Source organism: Mustela erminea, chromosome 6, assembly GCF_009829155.1.
Source record: "Mustela erminea isolate mMusErm1 chromosome 6, mMusErm1.Pri, whole genome shotgun sequence".
Lineage (NCBI taxonomy): Eukaryota > Metazoa > Chordata > Mammalia > Carnivora > Mustelidae > Mustela > Mustela erminea.
The window spans coordinates 41,294,123-41,315,005 of NC_045619.1; the positions used below are offsets into that span (position 1 = coordinate 41,294,123).

The 20,883-nt window shown below is 39.0% G+C and overlaps 2 long non-coding RNA genes across 2 annotated transcripts in view; both read right to left on the reverse strand.

Annotated features, from left to right (window-relative positions):
- Positions 1-5,251: 5,251 nt before the first annotated feature.
- Positions 5,252-20,883, reverse strand: part of LOC116593097 — a 62,064-nt gene continuing 46,432 nt past the window's right edge. The window contains exon 9 of the long non-coding RNA XR_004286743.1: positions 5,252-6,480. This is a non-coding gene — a long non-coding RNA (uncharacterized LOC116593097). The remainder of the gene's footprint in view (positions 6,481-20,883) is intronic.
- On the reverse strand, positions 8,509-12,369 carry LOC116593098. The gene is made up of 3 exons (XR_004286744.1): positions 12,264-12,369; positions 12,195-12,201; positions 8,509-8,518 (listed from the first exon to the last, which is right to left on the reverse strand). It is a non-coding gene; the product is annotated as an uncharacterized LOC116593098 (long non-coding RNA).

The window sequence follows — 20,883 nt, forward strand, 5'->3', positions numbered from 1 at the left end:
CTGGCATGATATATTCAGAGCACTAAATGAGAAAAATACACAGCAAAGAATACTATATCCAATGAGGCTGTCATTGAAAATAGAAGGTGAGAGAAAAAGTTTCCAGGACAAACAAAAATTAAAAGAATGTGCAAACACCAAACCAGCCGTACAGGAAATATTGAAAGAGGTCCTCTAAGCAAAGACAGAGCCTAAAAATAATAGCCCAGAAAGGAACAGAGACAATCTACAGTACCAGTCATCTTACACGCAACACAATGGCACTAAATTCCTGTCTTTCAATAGTTACCCAGAATGTAAATGGGCTAAATGCCCCAATCAAAAGACAGAGGGTATCAGAATGGATAAAAAAACAAGGCTCATCAAAATGCTATAAGAAGTCTATAAGAAACTAAGTTTAGACCCAAAGACACCTCCAGACTGAAAGTGAGAGGGTGGAAAACAACTTATCATGCTAATGGACATCCAAAGAAAGCTGGGGGGGGGGGGGAATCTTATATCAGATCAATTAGATTTTAAGCCAAAGACTACAATAAAGGATGAGGAAAGACACTATAGCATACTTAGAGGGTCTGTCCAACAAAAAGATACAACAATTTTATATATCTATGCACCTAACATGGAAGCAGCCAACTATATAAACCAATTAATAACAAAATCAAAGAAACACATCAAAAATAATAAAATAATAGTAGGGGACTTTAACACCCCCTAACTGAAATGGACAGATCATCCAAGCAAAAGATGAACAAGGAAATAAAGGCTTTAAATGACACACTGGACATTACGGATATATTCAGAACATTCCATTCCAAAGCAACAGAATACATATTCTTCTCTAGTGCGCATGGAATATTCTCCAGTATAGATCATATCCTGAGTCATGAATCAGGTCTCAATTGGTACCAAAAGATTGGGATCATTCCTTGAATATTTTCAGACCACAATACTTTGGAACTAGAATTCAACAACAGGAGGAAAGTTGGAAAGAACGCAAATACATGGAAGCTAAAGAGCATCCTACTAAAGAATGAATGGGTCAATGAGGAAATTAAAGAATTGAAAAAAATCATGGAAACAAATGAAAATTAAAACACAACTGTTCAAAATCTTTAGGACACAGCAAAGGCAGTCCTGAGAGGAATGTGTATAGCAATACAAGCCTTTCTCAAGGAACAAGAAAGGTCTCAAGTACACAACCTAACCTTACACCTAAAGGAGTTGCAGAAAAAACAGCAAAGAAAGCCTAAACCCTGCAGGAGAGGAGAAATCATAAAGATCAGAGCAGAAGTCAATGACATAGGAGCCAAAAGAACAACAGAACAAATCAACAAACCCAGGAGCTGGTTCTTTGAAAGAATTAATAAGATTGATAAACCCCTGGCCAGAGTTATCCAAAAGAAAAGAGAAAGGACCTAAATTAATAAAATCATGAATGATACAGGAGAGATCACAACCAACACCAAAGAAATACAAACCACTATAAGAACATGTTATAAGTAACTATATACGAGCATATTTGACAATATGGGGAAAATGGAAGCATTCCTAGAGACATATAAACTACCAGAACTGAACCAGGAAGAAATAGAAAACCTGAAGAGACCCATAACCAGTAAGGAGATTGAAACAGTCATCAAAAATCTTCCAAAAAACAAGAGCCCAGAGCCAGACAGTTTCCCAGGGAAATTCTAGTAAACATTTAAAGAAGAAATAATACCTATTCTCCTGAAACTGTTCCAAAAACTAGAAATGGAAGGAAAACTGCCAAACTAATTTTTTGAAGTCAGCATTACCTGGATTCCAAAACCAGACAAAGACCTCAGCAAAAAGAATTACAGACCAATATCCCTCATGAACTCTGTTGCAAAAATTCTCACCAAAATACTAGGTAGGATCCAACAGTACATTAAAAGCATTATTTACCATGACCAAGCAGGATTTATTCCTGGGCTGCAAGATTGGTTCAACATCAGCAAATCAATCAATGTGATACGTTAATAAAAGAAAGAACAAGAACCATAAGATACTCTCAATAGATGCAGAAAAAAAAAAACATTTGACAAAGTACAGCATGCTTTCTTTTTTTTTTTTTTTAAAGATTTTATTTATTTATTTGACAGAGAGAGATCAGAAGCAGGCAAAGAGGCAGGCAGAGAGAGAGAGAAGGAAGCAGGCTCCCGGCTGAGCAGAGAGCCCGATGCGGGGCTCGATCACAGGACCCTGTGATCATGACCCGAGCCGAAGGCAGCGGCTTAACCCACTGAGCCACCCAGGTGCCCCCAGCATGCTTTCTTGATTAAAACTCTTCACAATTAGGGACAGAGGGTACATACCTCAATATCATAAAAGCCATCTATGAAAAACCCACAGCCAATATCATTCTCAATGGGGAAAAACTGAAAGCTTCCCCACTAAGGTCAGGAACACGGCAGGGCTGTCCACTAGACACACTAGTCATGATAGCACTGTTATTCACATAGTGAATTCTTAGCCTCAGCAATCAGACAACAAAAAGAAATTACAGGCAGCTGAATCAGCAAAGAAGAAGTCAAACTCTTACTCTTTGCTGATGATATGATACTTTATATGGAAAACCCAAAAGACTCATTCCAAAACTGCCAGAACTCATACAGGAATTCAGTAAAGTGTCAGGATATAAAATCAATGCACAGAAATCAGCTGTATTTCTATACACCAAAAACAAGATAGAAGAAAGAAATTAAGGAGTCCACCCCATTTATAACTGCACCCAAAATGATAAGATTCATAGGAGTAAACCTAACCTAAGAGGCAAAGAATCTGAACTCAGAAAACATATAGTACTCATGAAAGAAATGGAGGAAGACACAAAGAAATAGAAAAAAACTTTCCATGATCATGGATTAGAAGAACAAATATTGTGAAAATGTCTATGCTACCTAAAGCAGTCTACACATTTAATGGAATCCCTATCAAAATACCAATTTTTCTCAAAGAATTGGAACAAATAATCCTAAAATGTATATAGAACCCGAAAAGACCCCAAATAGCCAGAGGAATGTTGAAAGAGAAAATCAAAATTGGTGGCATCACAATTCCAGACTTCAAGTTCTATTACACAGCTGTCATCATCAAGACAGTATGGTACTCACACAAAAACAGACACATGGATCAATGGAACAGAATAGATAGCACACAAATGGACCCTCAATTCCATGGTCAACTAATCTTTGACAAAGCAGGAAAGAATGTCCAATGGAAAAAAGATAGTCTCTTCAACAAATGGTTTTGGGGAAACTGGACAGCCACATGCAGAAGAATGAAACTGGACCATTTCCTTACACCACAGAAGAATGAAACTGGACCATTTCCTTATATACCACACACAAAAATAGACTCAGAATGGATGAAAGACATCAATGTGAGACAGAAATCCATCGACAGCAACCTCTTTGATCTCAGCCACATCAACTTCTTCCTAGAAACCTTGCCAAAGGCAAGGGAAGCAAGGGCAAAAATGAACTACTGGGACTTCCTCAAGATCAAAAGCTTTTGCAAAGCAAAAGAAACAGTCAACAAAACCAAAAGACATCTGACAGAATGGGAGAAGATATTCGCAAATGACATCTCAAATAAAGGGCTAGTATCCACAATCTATAAGGAACTTATCAAATCAATACCCAAAGAACAAATAATCCAATGAAGAAATTGGCAGAGGGCATGAACACACGTTTAGGCAAAGAAGACATCCAGATGGCCAAGACACACATGAAAAAGTGCTCCATATCACTCGGCATCAGGAAAATACAAATCAAAACCACAGTGAGATGTCACCTTGCACCAGTCAGAATGTCTAAAATCAACAAGTAAGAAAATGACAGGTAGTGGCAAGGATGTAGAGAAAGGGGGATCCTCCTACACTGTTGGTGGGAATGCAAGCTGGTGCAGCCACTCTGGAAAACAGCATGGAGGGTCCTCAAAAAGTTGAAAATAGAGCTACCCTATGCTCTATTTGAGCTCTACTGAGCAATCGTACCACTGGGTATTTACCCTAACGATACAAATGTAGTGAACTGAAGGGGTATGTGCACTCCAATGTTTATAGGAGCAATATCCACAATAGCCAAACTATGGAAAGAACCTCGATGTTTATCAACAGATGAATGGATAAAGAAGATATGGTACATATAGATATAATGGAATATTATGCAGCCACCAGAAAAACAAAATCTTGCCATTTGCAACAAAGTGGATAAAACCCTCCCATAGAGGGTTTTATGCTAAGCGAAGTAAGTCAGTAAGAGAAAGACAATTATCATATGATCTCACTGATATGAGAAATTTGAGAAACAAAATAGAGGATCATAGGGGAAGGGAAGGGAAAATGAAACATTAGGAAACCAGAGAGGGAGACAAAACTTAAGAGACTCTTAATCTCAGGAAACAAACAGAATTGCTGGAGGGGTGGGAGATGGAAGGGATGCAGTGGCTGGGTGATGGACATTGGGGAGGGTATGTGCTATGGGGAGTGCTGTAAATTGTTGAATCCTGACATGTACCCCTGAAACAAATAATACATTATATTTTAATTTTTTAAAAAAGGAAAACAGGATACCTGTATCTAAATAGAAAATAGTATTACGTACAATTGAAATGGGGATAGAAATATATAGCTATGTTTTAGAGAAGCAATTTTGAGAAATTGTGTATCTCAACATATATGCCTTAAAACCTATTACAAAAAAATTACTGGAGAACTATCAACCACAGTAAGTGTCCAAGTCATACATATTATACATATTACTACCACAAAGAACTCAGGCAAAAATTTTATTCAAACACAAATAGAAAGCTCCTCTTTCCATAATATATGCTTTATTTTTCAACGAAAACTAAAATCAAAAATGGTTCTCAATTTCTCAATTTTTTTCCAGCTGATATCAACTGGGAGTTGTGATTCAATTTATTTGTTTTAGCATCTGGTGAATGGTTAGGATGGAGGCTGCTAGAAGGCTTTGCTGGACTTTGTAATAGATAACTCTGTCTCTTTACAGAATGCTTCATTGTGTGTGTACTTGGAAGGCACTCTAGGTTTTTCACCTTCATATTCTGATCCAGAGAGGGACTACATAGACAATTCTGTATTTTTCAAAGTGCCAGAAAAGATTTCAACAGCGTCCAAGTCTTGGAGATCAGGAAAGAGTACATTGAAAGACCTTTGTTTAAAAAAAATAGAAACTAGATCTATTTTCAATGCTAGATCTGTGCATTTAGATGTTTAAAAATGGTATGCAAATGAGCCACTTTCAGCTGGCGGTCCAGCAGGAATAGCAGAAATGATGGGAGTTGAGTAGATATAGAATTGGGAATCCACTTTCTGGCTACTTGTTGCCTCTACCTGTAGTTCAACAGTGCAGCTGCCAGTTACTCCTATTTCTGACCACCAAGCTTCCTTACACCCATGTACTGCACGGGTTTCCTAGGTAGCCATGGCAGGGTGGCCTCAGCCAGTAGCAATAAGCAGAGAGCCCATCGGTGCTTTTCTTCCCAAAAAGGAGCAAGCTCCCCACTCTCTCACCTTGAACAATCAAAATCTAACATACTTATTGATAAATCCATAGATACAATCTCCCTGACCACACAGAAATCTGAGCCTAGGTAAGAACTTAGATTTTTAAAGTTCTTTACTCTATAATTCTGGCAAATGGGACTTTGCTTTTTCCCCCCAGATATAAGTTTCTACTTTAGTAAACTACTGGCTCCACTCTGGCTTACTCCTGTCAGTGTCTCCCAGAACCAACATCTAGACCTTATCTTCTTTCAGGTGTTACTGAAACATTTCCCTGAAATGAATGGCTCTCTGGCTACCTATCTGCCAGATCACCTAGAATTCAAGTGAGTTGTACATTTTCCACTACTATGTTTCATCTATCAGTTCAGAATGTCTGTCATCCTGGATTCGATTCCCACTCCCACCTTTATATTAAAGGCTTTCTGTTACAGAGACTATGATTAGGAATAGAGGACTTACCCCAACCTCTGGTAATTGCATCTAATGTTTCTATGATGGACAGACACTAAGATGGCTCCAAATTAGCCCTATCTCCTATATTCATAACTTTGTATAATTCCCTCCCTTTGGTATGAGTGGAAAATGTGACTTGCTTCCAACCAGCAGTATTCAACAAAGGGGATGCTCTGTCATGTCTATGATTTTATTACCCAAGATTGTAACTTCCATCTTGCTAGGAGACTCTATCCCTTGTTAGCTTTGATGAAGCAGGCTTCCAAATGGAGAGGCCCACATAGCAAGGAACCAAGGGCAGCCTCCAGCAACTAGTCAACTAGGAATTGGAACCTTCAGTCCAACAGCCCACAAGGAACTTAATCCTGGCAACCAACAATCATGTAAATTTGGAAGAGGATCCTTCTTCAATCTAGCTTCAGATTAGACCCCATCCCTGGCCAAAAATCTTGATAGCAGCCTTGTGAGAGAACCTGAAAAAAAAAAAAAAAAAAAAACAGCTAAGCCATGCCTAGACTCCTGATATATGTTTTTTGAAGCCACTAAGACAATAGATGTATGTTTTTTGAAGCCATTAAGTTTGTTGTAATTTGTTACATAGCAATAGATGATTAATACAGTTTCCAGTATCTGCTACACTCTAAAAAGGTCACTAAAATTAAGTGGATTTGTCCTAGAGCAGTCCCAAATTATATTTTTAATAATAAGCCCCAACTTGGTAGGTTTTTAAATGTGAGGAAAGTATAACATATTTATAGAAATCAATTTTAATGCTATTAAATTATGCCATTTTTGAGTGTCTGAGGTGAGCTGATGAACAGTGCATTTCTAAACTTTTTTTTATTCCAATTGGCAGAGACATTGTACATTTTCATAACCTGTGGCAGACAATATTTTCCAAAGATGGCTGCAACAATATCCTCCATCCTATGTGCTCTCATGCAATATGACCTCCCCACTCCTCCATTAAAGATAGAGTCTAGTTCCCTCCTCTTGGGTCAGACTTTGTGACATGTTTATAATCAATAAATGTGCAGAAGTATAGCTTCAGGATTTCTGAGGTTAGGTCAGTTAAAACCATGCATCTTTTGCCTGTCTCTTTGCAGTTTTCCTTTAGGGCACTTCCTTTCAGCTTGTTCCTTCCCAGAACCCAGCTACCAGGTTGTGAGAAGCCAAAGCCAAGTGAAGAGGGCATACCTAGAAGCTTCAAATGACAGGGTAGCCTTTGAGTCTGGTACCAGACCCATTAGTGAGGAAGTCTCCTTATGGTTTCCCAACTTTTGGGATCATGCCAATCATGTGAGTCTTCCCCTAGACCTAAATTTCTAGATATAGGGGAGCAGAGACAAACTGTGATGGTCAGTTTTATATGTCAAACTTGGCTAGGCTATAGTACGCAGTTATTCAATCCAATACAAACTGAGGTGTTGTTATGAAGGTAATTCTTTAGTCATGATTAACATCTGCAATCAGTTGGCTTTATGTAAAAAGACATTATCTGGGGTAAACTAGGTTAGCCTGATCCAACCAGCTGAAAGGCTTTAAGAACAGAACTGACTGCCCTGAGGAAGAAGAAATTCCACCTGTGGACTGCAGTGGCAGTCCCTTGTCCAAGATTTTCAAGCCTGCCCTTCTTGAGATCCTGCCCTGAAGATTTCAGATTAGCCTAAGTAACCCTCCCAATCATGTAAGCCACATTCTTTGCAGTAAGTTTCTTAATACATATATATCCTGCTGGTGCTGTTTCTTTGGTGGAGTTCTGATACATAACCCATCTGGCTATGCCCTGTCTAAATTCTTTACCCATAGGAAACATAACTTAATAAAATGGTTGCTTTTTTATACCACTAAGATTTAATTATTTTTTTATGCAGCAACAGACAAAAGAACTCTTCCTGTTATTTAGCCAACTTCTATAGAATTCTCTAAATCACAAGAAAACACTGATTGTATGTACGTTGCAGCTCTCTCACACATTACACAAAATACAGAGAAAGTAGACTACTGTTCTCAAATCTGAACACATTATCATTCATTACATCATTGAGATTGAAATGTAAAAGACACCTTTCTATCTTTAAGACTATATTAAAAATATACAAGACAAAAAATATTCTTAGAAAACACAACTAGATCTGTAACCTCGATTTTGCCATGTTATATCAATGTGGCAGTCACATAAATAATAATAATATAACATTAATGATGATGAACAGTATTTCTTTTTTTTTTTTTTAAGATTTTTTTATTTATTACTTTGACAGACAGAGATGACCAGTAGGCAGAGAGGCAGGCAGCGAGAGAGAGAGGGGGAAGCAGGTTCCCTGCTGAGCAGAGAGCCCTATTCGGGGCTTGATCCCAGGACCCCTGGATCATGACTTGAGCCAAAGGCAGAGGCTTAACCCACTGAGCCACCCAGGCACCCCATGAACAGTATTTCTTTAGCTATAGTTCTACCTTGTTTTACAGAACTATTCTCTAAAACCTTCCCTTCCATATCACCCAATTTTTCTGAGAATGCCTTATTTAAGGTTTCAATCAAATGAGTATAAACATGTTTTTTTTTTTTTTTCCCAGCACTCATCAGCACCCTTTTGAGGGCGTACCCTAGCATACCACCAGCGCCTGCTGTCCATGGTGCTGATTTCTGTGCCAGCAGCACTGCCTTTTAATGACACAAAGCACTGCCTCATGCCACTGATGAATCCATTGAGCCCAGATACCAAAGCGAGACTCACACCTGGATTTTGCCAGGTGCTGCCATGAAAGGCTATGAGGGTTCCCATGGTGTTAAGGGCAGGGTGTGGCTAAAACGTAAAGTGTTACTAATGTGTCAGTGCCCTAGATGTATCAAAGTATCATTTTCTCTATACCCACCTTATTCATCCCTCAATTTTTTTTATATCATGCTCTTTGTTTAATAATGCAATGCTGCTTACTCTTTCTCTCTTTTAAGATTTTATTTATTTATTTGACAGACAGAGATCACAAGTAGGCAGAGAGGCAGGCAGAGAGAGAGAGAGAGAGAGAAGCAGGCTCCCTGCTGAGCAGAGAGCCCAATGTGGAGTTCCATCCCAAGACCCTGGGATTATGACCTGAGCTGAAGGCAGAGGCTTTAACACCCTGGGCCATCCAGACTCCTCTTGCTTACTCTCTTGACATAGAAATTACTAAGTTTTTTTTGGTGTGTGTCTGAAAATGGATTTTTCATTTTTATCTTTGGCCCTTGATTTCCTAGAGATAAATGAATAAGCATCACACTGAAAAGCAAATTGCAAAAGCAGACAGCATGCTGTACTCAAAATTGGTCCTCATTTCTGATTACCAAGCTTGCTTGGTAATTCTTTCTCCTCTTAGAATAAGCTCATTCCCTCATTTTTTTTTTTTTTTTAGAACTTCTTTCAAACAGATTCTGAGTGAACCTGCCCTGATATGTTTAATTCTAAGGTAAATAGTACTAATGCTGGAAATGCCTGTTTCCACATTTCTTTAAGACTTTAGTTTAGCTGAAGGAAAGTTGTGAGTTCTTGTTTCATTTTGATAAGCAAAAAAACCCAGAAACCCAGTTTTAATTAATACATCTTATTTGGGTGTGTTGGCTTATTTGGAGTTACTGATTCTTATCTTGCAAAGAGTATAGTAGTTAAGGGATGGGCTTTGGAACAAGACTGTCTGAGTTCTTCCCCACTCTGCCAATTGCTGGCTGTGAGACCTTGGAAAAGTTACTTAATCACTGTCTGTGCCTCAGTGTTCCTAGCTGTAAATTGAGGATATTGATAGTGCACACCCCCACAGGATTTTAGTGGAAATTAGTTTGCATTAATAAGTAGCACTGGCAAAAAATGGTGATTGGCATATAGAAAGCACTATATATGGATTTGTTAATATGATTTTTTTAATCTTTAAATTCAATGCAATTACATACACTGTATTATTAGTTTCAGAGGTAGAATTTAGTGATTCATCAGTCTCATACAACACCCAGTGCTCATTACTTCAAGTGCCCTCCTTAATGTCCATCACCCAATTACCTCGTTAATATTATTTAACAATTGCTTAGCTGCTGTAACTTTACCAGTCACCCAGACAAAGGGCTCCTCATTTAGTGACACTAGATGAGTAAGAATTGATGTGATCTGGGAATGTGCCAACACTTTTACTTATTTTAACACCTCTGTGCTTTCTGCACAAAGGGAAGGGAGACGCATAGAGGAAATTGTGAAAATGTTTGTACTTATCTGTAATAAGGCATTAAACTAGTACATGTCACAATTAGAAGAGTGTTTTGCTTGGGAGACAGTTTACAAGCAAATGTGTTATATTAGCATAGAAATATCTTTACTATGTAAATATAGCCATGCATTTTCATCAGCAGCTGGCATAGTTATATGACGCTAATACATAGGATATATATGTAGCCAACATGTGAGCTTCTCTGTGTCAGACTACATTACTTAATTATAGTTCACTGACATAAATGTCAGAATGATTCTTATTTTGATGAAGAGGAATATCTCCAACAAAGACAATCTCTATTCACTGCTGATTTGTATATATTCCTTATCTATTACTTAAAAATACTGAGTGAATGAATTATCTTAATGAATTAACAAAACAAAAAAGGTATAAATGAAAACTCGGATTCTTGCACACACACACACACACCACATATACAAGTATTCATAGAAGCTTTATTTCTATAGTCAAAAACTGGAAACAACCAAGTTCTCTTTCAGTAACTGAAAAGGTAAACACACTTGGGCACATTCAAATCATTAAACGCTACTCAGCAATAAACAGGAATGAACTATTGATACATGCAACAACTTGGATGACTCTCAAGAGAATTGTGTTGAGTGAAAAATAGTCAATCTCAAAAGATTATACATGATATGATTCCAATTATATACATCTCTTGAAATGAGAAAATTCTAGAGATGGAGAATGGATTAGTAGTTACCAAAGGTTAAAGGAAGGAGTTTAAGTGGATGTAGCTACAAAATGGTAGCACAAGGAATCTCTGAGATTAAACTGCTTTGTCTCTTGGCTGTGCTGGTTTCAGACGCATCTACATATAGGATAAAATTGCATGGAATGAAGTACACACATATACAAAGGAGTGCATGTAAAGCTTACAGCAAAATATGAATAAGCTCAATGGATTTTATCAGTAGCAATCTCCTACTTGTAATATTGCCTTACAATTACAGAACATGTTACCATTAGAAGCAACAGGGTCAAAGGCATATAGGATCTCTATTACTTCTTACAATTACATGTGAATCTATAATTATTTCAGAATAAAAGTTTTACAAAAAATGGAGCACTTAAGAACTTTCATAAGGTATTATATAAAATAGCAAATTTTTAAAGATTTATTTATTGTAAGATTTTATTCATTTATTTGTCATAGAGATAGAAAGAGATAGAAAGAGAACAAGCAAGGGGAGTGGCAGGCCCAGGGAGAAGCAGGCTCCCCATTGAGCAATGAGCTGATGTGGGACTTGATTCCAGGACCCCGGGATCATGACCTGAGCCAAAGGCAGATGCCTAACCCACGGGCCATCCAGGCGTTGTATTTATTTTAGAGAGAGGGAGAGCACGAGCACGTGCATGCATGAATGGGGGGAGGGGCAGAGTGAGGGGGAGACAAGCAGACTCCCACTGAGTGAAGAGCCTGATGCAGGGCTTGATCCCAGGACCCTGAGATCATGACCTGAGCCAAAACCCAGAGTCAGATACTTAACCAACTGAGCCACATGGGTGTCCCTAAAATACCAATTTAAAAATGAAAAATCTAAATCTAAAAGTAATATGATTTAATTACCAGAAATTTACAATATCAGTTATTTTTAAAGGAGCAATTACATGATTCTGCTTCAATAAATATTTATTGACAGTCTACCAAGCTCCAGGCACAACAGCAGGCTTTTCAGAAAAGAAAATACTACTTGACCTTCAAGGATACTCTTGTGGTAGGTACTATAGTACCTACAATGAAGAAACAGATGGAGTAATGTTAAGAAACTTTCCCAAAGCCCCACAGTGAGTATATAGCAGGTATGGCACTTGTGCCCAGCCCAGTGCTTTTTCTCTCACTAAATCAGATCACCCTCTGTCATACAGAAATGTCCTAACACTACAAAACAACAGCTATTTAGAATGAATTTAGGAACTTGCATGGTACATTTTGTCTTTAGTTTTTTATCATGAGAAAGGAGTAACTAATAACCTACAATCCCTAAATTTTTTAAACTTGTTTAAATTCAATCAATTCACATATAGTGTATTATGAGTTTCAGAGTCAGAGTTCAATGATTCATCAGTCTTATACAACATCCAGTGCTCATGACATCCTATGTCCTCCTTTAATGTCCATCACCTGGTTACCCTATCCCCTCAGGACCCTCCCTTCAAGCAACCCTCATTTTGTTTCCTATGCACAGTCCTTAAATTTTACTTTACTTTTCTGCTGTCCTCATCCACAAGAAAAACCTGATCACTCCCCTCCCCACATCTACAAAGAGCATCCCGGTTCTTTCCCTATACTCATTCCATTAAAATACCACTAAATCCTCTTGGCCTACCCCAACCACTGAGCTGCTGAAGATAGGAAAACAGTAATAGTTTTCTTCAAGTAAAGAGGAAGATTGTCCCTCAGGGAGCTTTATAGGCCAATCTATTTATATATATCTTTAAAGATTTTATGTATTTACTTGACAGAGAAAGAGATCACAAGTAGGCAGAGAGTCAGAGAGAGAGAGGGGGTAGGGGAAGCAGGCTGCCTGCTGAGCAGAGAGCCCAATGCAGGGCTCTATCCCAGGACCCTGAAATCATGCATGACCTGAGCCGAAGGCAGAGGCTTAACCCACTGAGCCACCCATGCACCCCATTTATATTTCAAGTCTGGATCTGATTTCCTGGGTCTAAAATTGCAACTTATGTATCTTATTCTTTCAATGTTTGCTACATTTGACTTAAGTTTTTTTTCCTTAAATTTGCCATTTCCCTCAAAATGCAATAGCATGTATTGTTTAATATTAATATTTTCCCAAGATATTACTTCCTGTAAAAAGAGGGAATCCATTATCTCAATTTTTTTCAAGGTTGCCTCTGAAATATATTACATTATGCTGAACCAGAACATAATTTCTATAAATAGCTTTTGTTTATATATCAACCAACCCCACAAAAAATATAGACCTTTCCAGAGGCAGTCTCAAAGCAACACAGAGGGGTAAGTATTATCATTATTCCCAGCCTTCCCCAAGTCAATAAAGGCCCCTCAGTCTACAAGTGACTCAAACCAGGAACCCGGGAGTTATTCTGGACATTTCTTTTTCCTCCATCCCCACAGTCCATTTATTAATGACATTTGTCCATTCTGCATCTGTAATACATGCTGGTTCTTTCCGCTCTGTCCATTTGCATCATCAACCCCAAAGGAAATTCCACCACCATCAATGTCTAGGGGACAATTATTAAGTCTTCTAACTAATCTTCTTTCTTCCTCTAATTTCCCTTCCATTCTCCACACAGAGGCCTGAAAGCTCATGTCACTCATCTAAATCTGCTCAGTGGCTTCCCATGTTGCTCAAAATCAAATCCAATGCCCCGAACATCCCTGAGGTTTGAAGGTCCCTACACTGATCTCAGCTTCTCAAACTCAGCCTGATGTATGCCTGGCCACTCTCCTCTTATTTCTTTGGATATGACCACATCACCTTCCTCTAGGTTCCTCAAACTTGCCACCTTCTTCCTCACCAGGCTCTTAATAGCGTTGTCTCCTTGTCCTGGCACAGCCTTTCCCCTTTCTTCCCTCAAAACTGGCCATCTCCTCATCAACCTTCAAGTCTCGGTTCAAATGTCACTTTCTCAGAGTGTCTTTTGTCACCAGCAAACTTAAAAATGGTCTGCCATCAGCCCTTCGGTTCTCCCTCACAGCAATCCATTATTTTCCCTTAAAAACCTTCATAATCTGAAACTATATTCTTATTTGGGTTTACTATTTTCTCTTCTATTATATACATTCTAATCAGGCAAAGAATGCTTCTGACTTGATCACTTTATAACTATGCCTATCACACTGTAGGCCTTCATAAAAATTGTTGAATGAATGAAAGTACAAATGAAGAAACTGAGGTTCAAAGATACACAATATTTGCTCAAAGACTTTGGAGTTAATAATCAAAGCCAAAACTAGAACCGTAATTCCCTGTTTTCACCCAGCACTTGAGCCACCATATTATACTTCTCTTTCTTTGGCAGGGGAGGAGGGCAGAGGGAGAAGGAGAGAGAGAGAGAATCTTACCCAATCTCCTTGCCCAGCAGGAGTCCAACACCAGGCTTGATCTCACAACCCTGAGATCTGACCCAAGCCAAAATCAAGAGTCAGACACTTAACTAACTAAGCCACCCAGGAACCTCTATCACACTTTCTTTCTTTCTTTCTTTTTTAAAAGATTTTATTTATTTATTTATTTGACAAAGAGAGATCACAAGTAGGCAGAGAGGCAGGCAGAGAGAGAGGAAGGGAAGCAGGCTCCCCCCCGAGCAGAGAGCCAGATTCGGGGCTTGATCCCAGGACCCTGAGATCATGACCTGAGCCGAAGGCAGAGGCTTAACCCACTGAGCCACCCAGGTGCTCCATCTATCACACTTTTTTTTTTTTTTCCAGCATAACAGTATTCATTATTTTTGCACCATACCCCGTGCTCCATGCAATCCATGCCCTCTATAATACCCACCACCTGGTACCCCAACCTCCCACCCCCCCGTCCCTTCAAAACCCTCAGATTGTTTTTCAGAGTCCATAGTCTCTCATGGTTCACCTCCCCTTCCAATTTCCCCCAACTCCCTTCTCCACTCTAAGTCCCCATGTCCTCCATGCTATTTGTTATGCTCCACAAATAAGTGAAACCATATGATAATTGACTCTCTATCACACTTTTCTTAAAGGAGTATAAAGTTTTGTGGTTTTTTATGGCATGGAAATATAAAAACTAAAGACATTCAGAATTCAAAACCCTAACTCCAAAGTGGCCGCATTCCATAACTAATATGAACCATATACCATCACCACTACTGATTCAGCTCTTTTGAATATAACTATTAATTCTTAATCAGTAATTGTTCACAGTTATTCTCAAACTGCAAAAGACCCAGAGAATAGCTGCCACTTCAATATATTTTTCACTGATGTGTAACATCAATACAATGCCTTATTTTACTGTTAAATTCAAAATAATGAACGTTCCAATGAGGAGTTAATATGAGCAACTTTTATCATAATATCATAAGTATTTTTCTGATGCTTCTGTGTACTATTTCATTTGTACTTAGTAGCCTTCTAGTTATCTTTGTATTTAAATGTGAGCAACTCTGAAAAACAATGAATTTTATATGCTTCAAAAAAAAATGTCAAGGATTGTGTGCTAAATTGGTTTGAATCGAAGTTTTTCAATTTTATATCACCTATTAATCACAGACTATACAACTTGGAAAAACTAAAAGTCATAATGTTTGCAAGAAGTCATAAAAATGTCTAAGGAGTGTTTGAATACGACAGACTTCTTTGATTTACAATTTTACAAAATTTCTTGAACACTGTTCTCTCTACTTTAGCATACTGTCTATGGAGAACACTTCCACTAAATTCTATTTTTACAGTCTCTAGACATGTATCTATCATTGTTATAATCATTGTTTTACAGTGATGCATACGTGAGCTCTAGTGATAGAATTATATATATACTTTTGTTCTCGTGTATTCTTATACATTTTATTCATCTTCTTTATTGGATCATAACCCTCTTGTAATGGAAATCACATCTACAGCTATTTCCTTTGACACTTTTCACAAAGCCTCACCAAACATCATGCCCACTCTAGCTACTTAATAAACATTGGCTCATTGCCTGGAGAAAGAAATTGACAACTCAGTCATAAAGAATTCACAGCGGTGCATAAATTTATCAATTTAATTTTTACATTCCTGTGAGAGGTGATGTACCAAAATATTTTCTAATCTTAGGTGAGATTCTCTTGGCAATCAGACAAGCAAAGGGGGAAAAAATGTCACTTACATTTGTGGCTGGCTAATTTCGTGATAACAGGCTTTTCAGTGTGTAGAAATTAAACTGTATGAATGAAAGTGGAAAAGGATGTGTCTGTTGGTGTGGGTTTCTTTAATTTGCTCCTTAATGTACTACCCAGGTTTGGAATATGTGATGTCAACTTGGGAGACATATATATATATATATTTAAAGATTTTATGTATTTATTTGACACACAGAGAAAGATCACAAGTAGGCAGAGAGAGAGGGGGAAGCAGGCTCCCCACCAAGCAGAGAGCCTGACTCGGGACTTGATCCCAGGACCCTGAGATCATGACCTGAACTGAAGGCAGAGGCTTAACCCACTGAGCCACCCACGTGCCCTTGGGAGACATATATTAACAATCATACTTCATAAGAGGAGAAAAACATTTCCTCAGATTATACAAAAATGCAAAATGGCATTTGTTTGAAGACGAATGGGCTTTGAATCTGAATATTTCTGGGTTCGGATCTTAGATCTGCCACTTACTTATTATGTGACCTTGCATAGTTAACATACCCTCTTGGAGATTTGATTACCTCAATTGCAAAATAGGAATTTAAAAATCTACCATGGAGCATTGCTATGAGGATTAAACGTGTTAGAACCTGTACAATGTCAAGCACTGCTAGCATGAACAAATGCCTACCTAATGTTTTTCTTAAATTTTCTTCCATAATATCTTCCCTTTTGCTAAAGATAATGGTTGCTGGAAAGGGAGCCGGTAAGGGGAAGAAATATGTAAATCTTTTAGGAGATAAGATAGTCACCGTAGCAGGCAGCAATCCTCCCCACACCAATTTCTCTGCTCCTGCCACTCCACCTCCTCACTACAAGAAAAGTTCATTAGCAACAGCAGTCTCCTCAAAAAATCAAACTGGAGGGGGTTCTGCAAAATACTTATCTGCCCGATTTTCCTCTTTCCCCATAATAATTTCATCCTAAAATGGAAGATAATGTTACAACATCTGAGGACTGCCCATCAAAATCTTCAATAACCATTAGAGATTTGTCAGTCACAAATCAAGTCAACCCAGCCCAGCAGGCTCTCCCTACCACAGTCCAGTCCTCACACAGGTCACCAGAATTCTTACCTTACAGTTTAGCTTTGGTGTTGTCCTTCCATGCTGAATAACATTCTGGGCACTCTCCATTTCCTAAAGTTTAACTACTTACCATCGTTCTCATGGCCTTCTGTAACCAAAACCCACCTGTCTATCTACTCTTTTCTCTCAATACATCTTGTCATGAGGTCAAGGAGCTGTTGATAAGTCCCAAATACTCCCTAAACCACATGACTTAATTATTACTTTCTTTCCACCTGATATGCCATTTTTCCACTTATAACTATTAAATTCCTATCCTTTCTGTGAAATGAACATATCTTACCTTCTTTAGTTTAACCTTTCTTAAACTCTCTCATCCCTTCTTTATCTAAATGCCTACTCACCACTCAAGTTCCAAATGTGGGAGCTATTCCCATTTTGAAGCCCTCTATGACCTCCCCAACTCCCTTACCACAGGTAGAACTGATTAGCTGACCCATACTCCTCTCAGGGTCTCTATCACACTGTTGGTCTCGCTTATTCACGTTTCCCCACCTCAGACACCAGGTGCCTCTGAAATCTCTGATCAAAACAACATCAAGGTTGGAAACTGCTGCTCTACATAGGAAAATTGACTCAAATTACTCAAGTTTGCTCTATACCTTATGAAAATCCTACCTTTGGGTTACAACTATTAGTTTTTCAAAAGACTGCCCATCATAAATATTGAATAGAAAGAAATCTTAAATATCTTCATCCAAATATGAGATTGAGGCCAGGAAGAATATAAATAAGCAGGGCAGAAGGCAAAAAAGAGGCCACACACATTTGGAAAAGATTAAAATTAACACATAATGTACTCGGCAAAATTTTTTGAGTATAGACTATATTCAAAGCTCTGTGCAAAAAGTTATTTTAAGAGCCTAGAGATTATGATGATGTCAGATTTGAGAGACTTCCTTTTTTTTTTTTTTTTTTTTAAACTAAGGCAGACTGCCACATGCAGCACCTCATCTGGATGTGTCTGGAGTCTTGGAAGCTTCATTACCGTATGTTCCCCTTAGAAATGGGACCTTGAGAGCTTGTTTGGAGGTTCTAGCAAAGACACACAGCTACTCCTATAACCCCCACTGGAGAAGAGTCATCTTTTGGGGAAGGCTGTCCTCTTTGACCGATTGTGCAGCTTTGGGAAGGGCATACACGGAGCAATGAGGGAGGAAGGGGACACCCACCGAGCCAGCTGGATGGGCCAAATCAACCCTGGTGATGGATGGAGTGACAGACATCACAGCCAGATTGTCCTTACACCTGAGAGACAATTTTTTTTTTGAGAGAGAGAGCAAGTGAGTGTGTGACAGGGACTGGAGAGAAGCAGAGGGAGAGAGATAATCTTAATCAGGTTCCACACCCAGCATAGAGCCCAACACGGTGCTCCATCTCACACCCTAAGATTATGACCTGAGCCAAAATCAAGAGTCTGGCACTTAACTGAGCCACTTAACTGAGCCTCTCAGGTACCCCCTGAGACACATTTTTAAATCTAGAATCCATAGGAATTTGTGACTGAATATGAAGTGGAGGGCATATGAGAGGGAGTGGTCAGAGAGGATGACTCAGAAAGCAAGAGGAGAACAGTGGAGTCATTCACCAAGATAAAGGAATACAGAGAAAAGAGAAAAACATGATATGGGGTGGAGGGTGTTGACAGGAGAAGAGGGGTTCCAGAGGCCACAGTGGATAGATGGGCTATCAGTAAGACAAGAACCAGGCGGGGTGAGGCCGGCTTAGATCGAGATGATATGATGATGAGAGTTTGGGAGAGACCACAGGTCAGGCATCCTTGCCTTCTGGCTGATGATCCTGACTCAAAAGGAGAAGAGTCAGAAAATCACCACATTGCCTGGAGGGGGAGGGACATGGTAGTGATGGAACAGAACAATGCAATGCCTAAGAGTCTGGTTGCTACACTCGGAATGGTACTCTGCTTTCACAATCCAACCGCGTCCTCCCAAACACTTTCCTAGATACCTTATCCTGGATGAACTCTAACCATGGTTCGACTTCATGGAATCACTGCTTGGAGCTTAGGATATCATCAAAGGCATTGGGTTTTCAAACTGTGCTCTGCAAAGCCCCAAGGACTTCATGGAGGTGCTGCAGGATCCAAAGAACACTGAAGGGATTGAGTTCTAAGTACATATCCTTATCAGAATAGGATAATGAGAGTCCCTCTCAATTTCTTTTACATGTCGGGCTTCTGGGAAATAGGCACTACTAAAAAGAATTCCACTGTTAAGAAATTTTTTTAAAAAAACAGAAAAATATTTAGAATTCAATGAAGTGTCTCAATCAATAATGAAATGTAACTTAAGTAATTTGTCATGCATCATAAAGTAATGTGCTTTATAAATTTTCCATAAATTACAGTGGATTTTAAAGTATCCCATTAATAATGTCACTCTCACTAACACTCTCAGCTGCATTCCTGAGCAAGAGAAAAAATAATGTTACTAGTGTAGTAGGAATTTCACAAAATCCAGTTACACTCATGGGAACGTGTTATTGGTATGAAAGTTAGCTTTCATAAGTCTTGATGGAAATAAATGTTGACAAGTGGTGATCTCTGTGATAGCCAAAGTCCTTAATACTTGTAAATTGTCCAATTCGCCCACTTCCAATCCAGAACAAGGGAAGAACAGATGGCTCACTGAAGGCTCAGAGAGTGGGGGCCCTTTCGAAGGGCCACAAATCAGACCTGTGGACACCCTTATACAACAGAGTTTCTTGTAAAGTTTTCATAGTGATAATGAGTCAAATAAGGCTAAAACGTACTCAGAAAAGCCAAACCAGAGCAAGAGCATCACATCTAGCAAGAAGAGAGAAGCACATAAGTGGAAGTGAGGGTCAGGGTGGTGAGGAAGGAGATGGACTCAAAGCAAATTCAGGTCCTTAGATGTGTGGAGTGTGGGAATGCCGAGCCACCTTCAATAGCTGGGGCAGGCAAATGGATGCTCAGGTCTACCTCAAAGAGCATTTACTCTTTAAGCCTCGGCAACAATGGCTTTTTAAAACTATGCCTCAACTGGGGTGTCTGGATGTCTCAGTTGGTTAAGGCTTTGGCTCAGCTCATGATCCTGGGGTCCTGGGATTATGGGGAGCATTGAGCTCCCTGCTTCTCCCTCTGCTGCTCCCCCTGCTTGTGCTCTCCCTCTGTCAAATAAATAAATAAAATCTTAAAAAAAAAACCCAACTATGCCTCAACTTACATGAGCATTCTTGGGAAGCTTTGTATAAGCACGAATAAGAGAGAAATACATTTTTCAGATTTGATTAACAGTATGATTTCACTGTACTCTCAGCCACAACCATCTGTGGAAATCACAAAATATTTACTGGTGTATCGTATTCAGGGTTGTGTTTCCACATGTAGTGTCTTGGCCCATCTCCTAGGCATGATGAGATAGGCAAAGTAAATGAAGACTTGATGCAGGGAACAGTCTTGGGGGGAAAAAAAGGATGCCTGGCCACAGGGAGCTGAAACTGAACTTCGCTGATAAGACACAAATTTAAAAATCAGAAAAAGCATCTTTGGGGAACGAATCATTGCATACAACAGAGAGAGAATTCCCTGACCACACAACTGTAAGATGCCATAACGCAGTGATAAAGCAAAGATGGAGCAAGCAGTTTCTACCGTAAGCAGTAACCATGGGAAAGGAGTTCTCTAGAGTA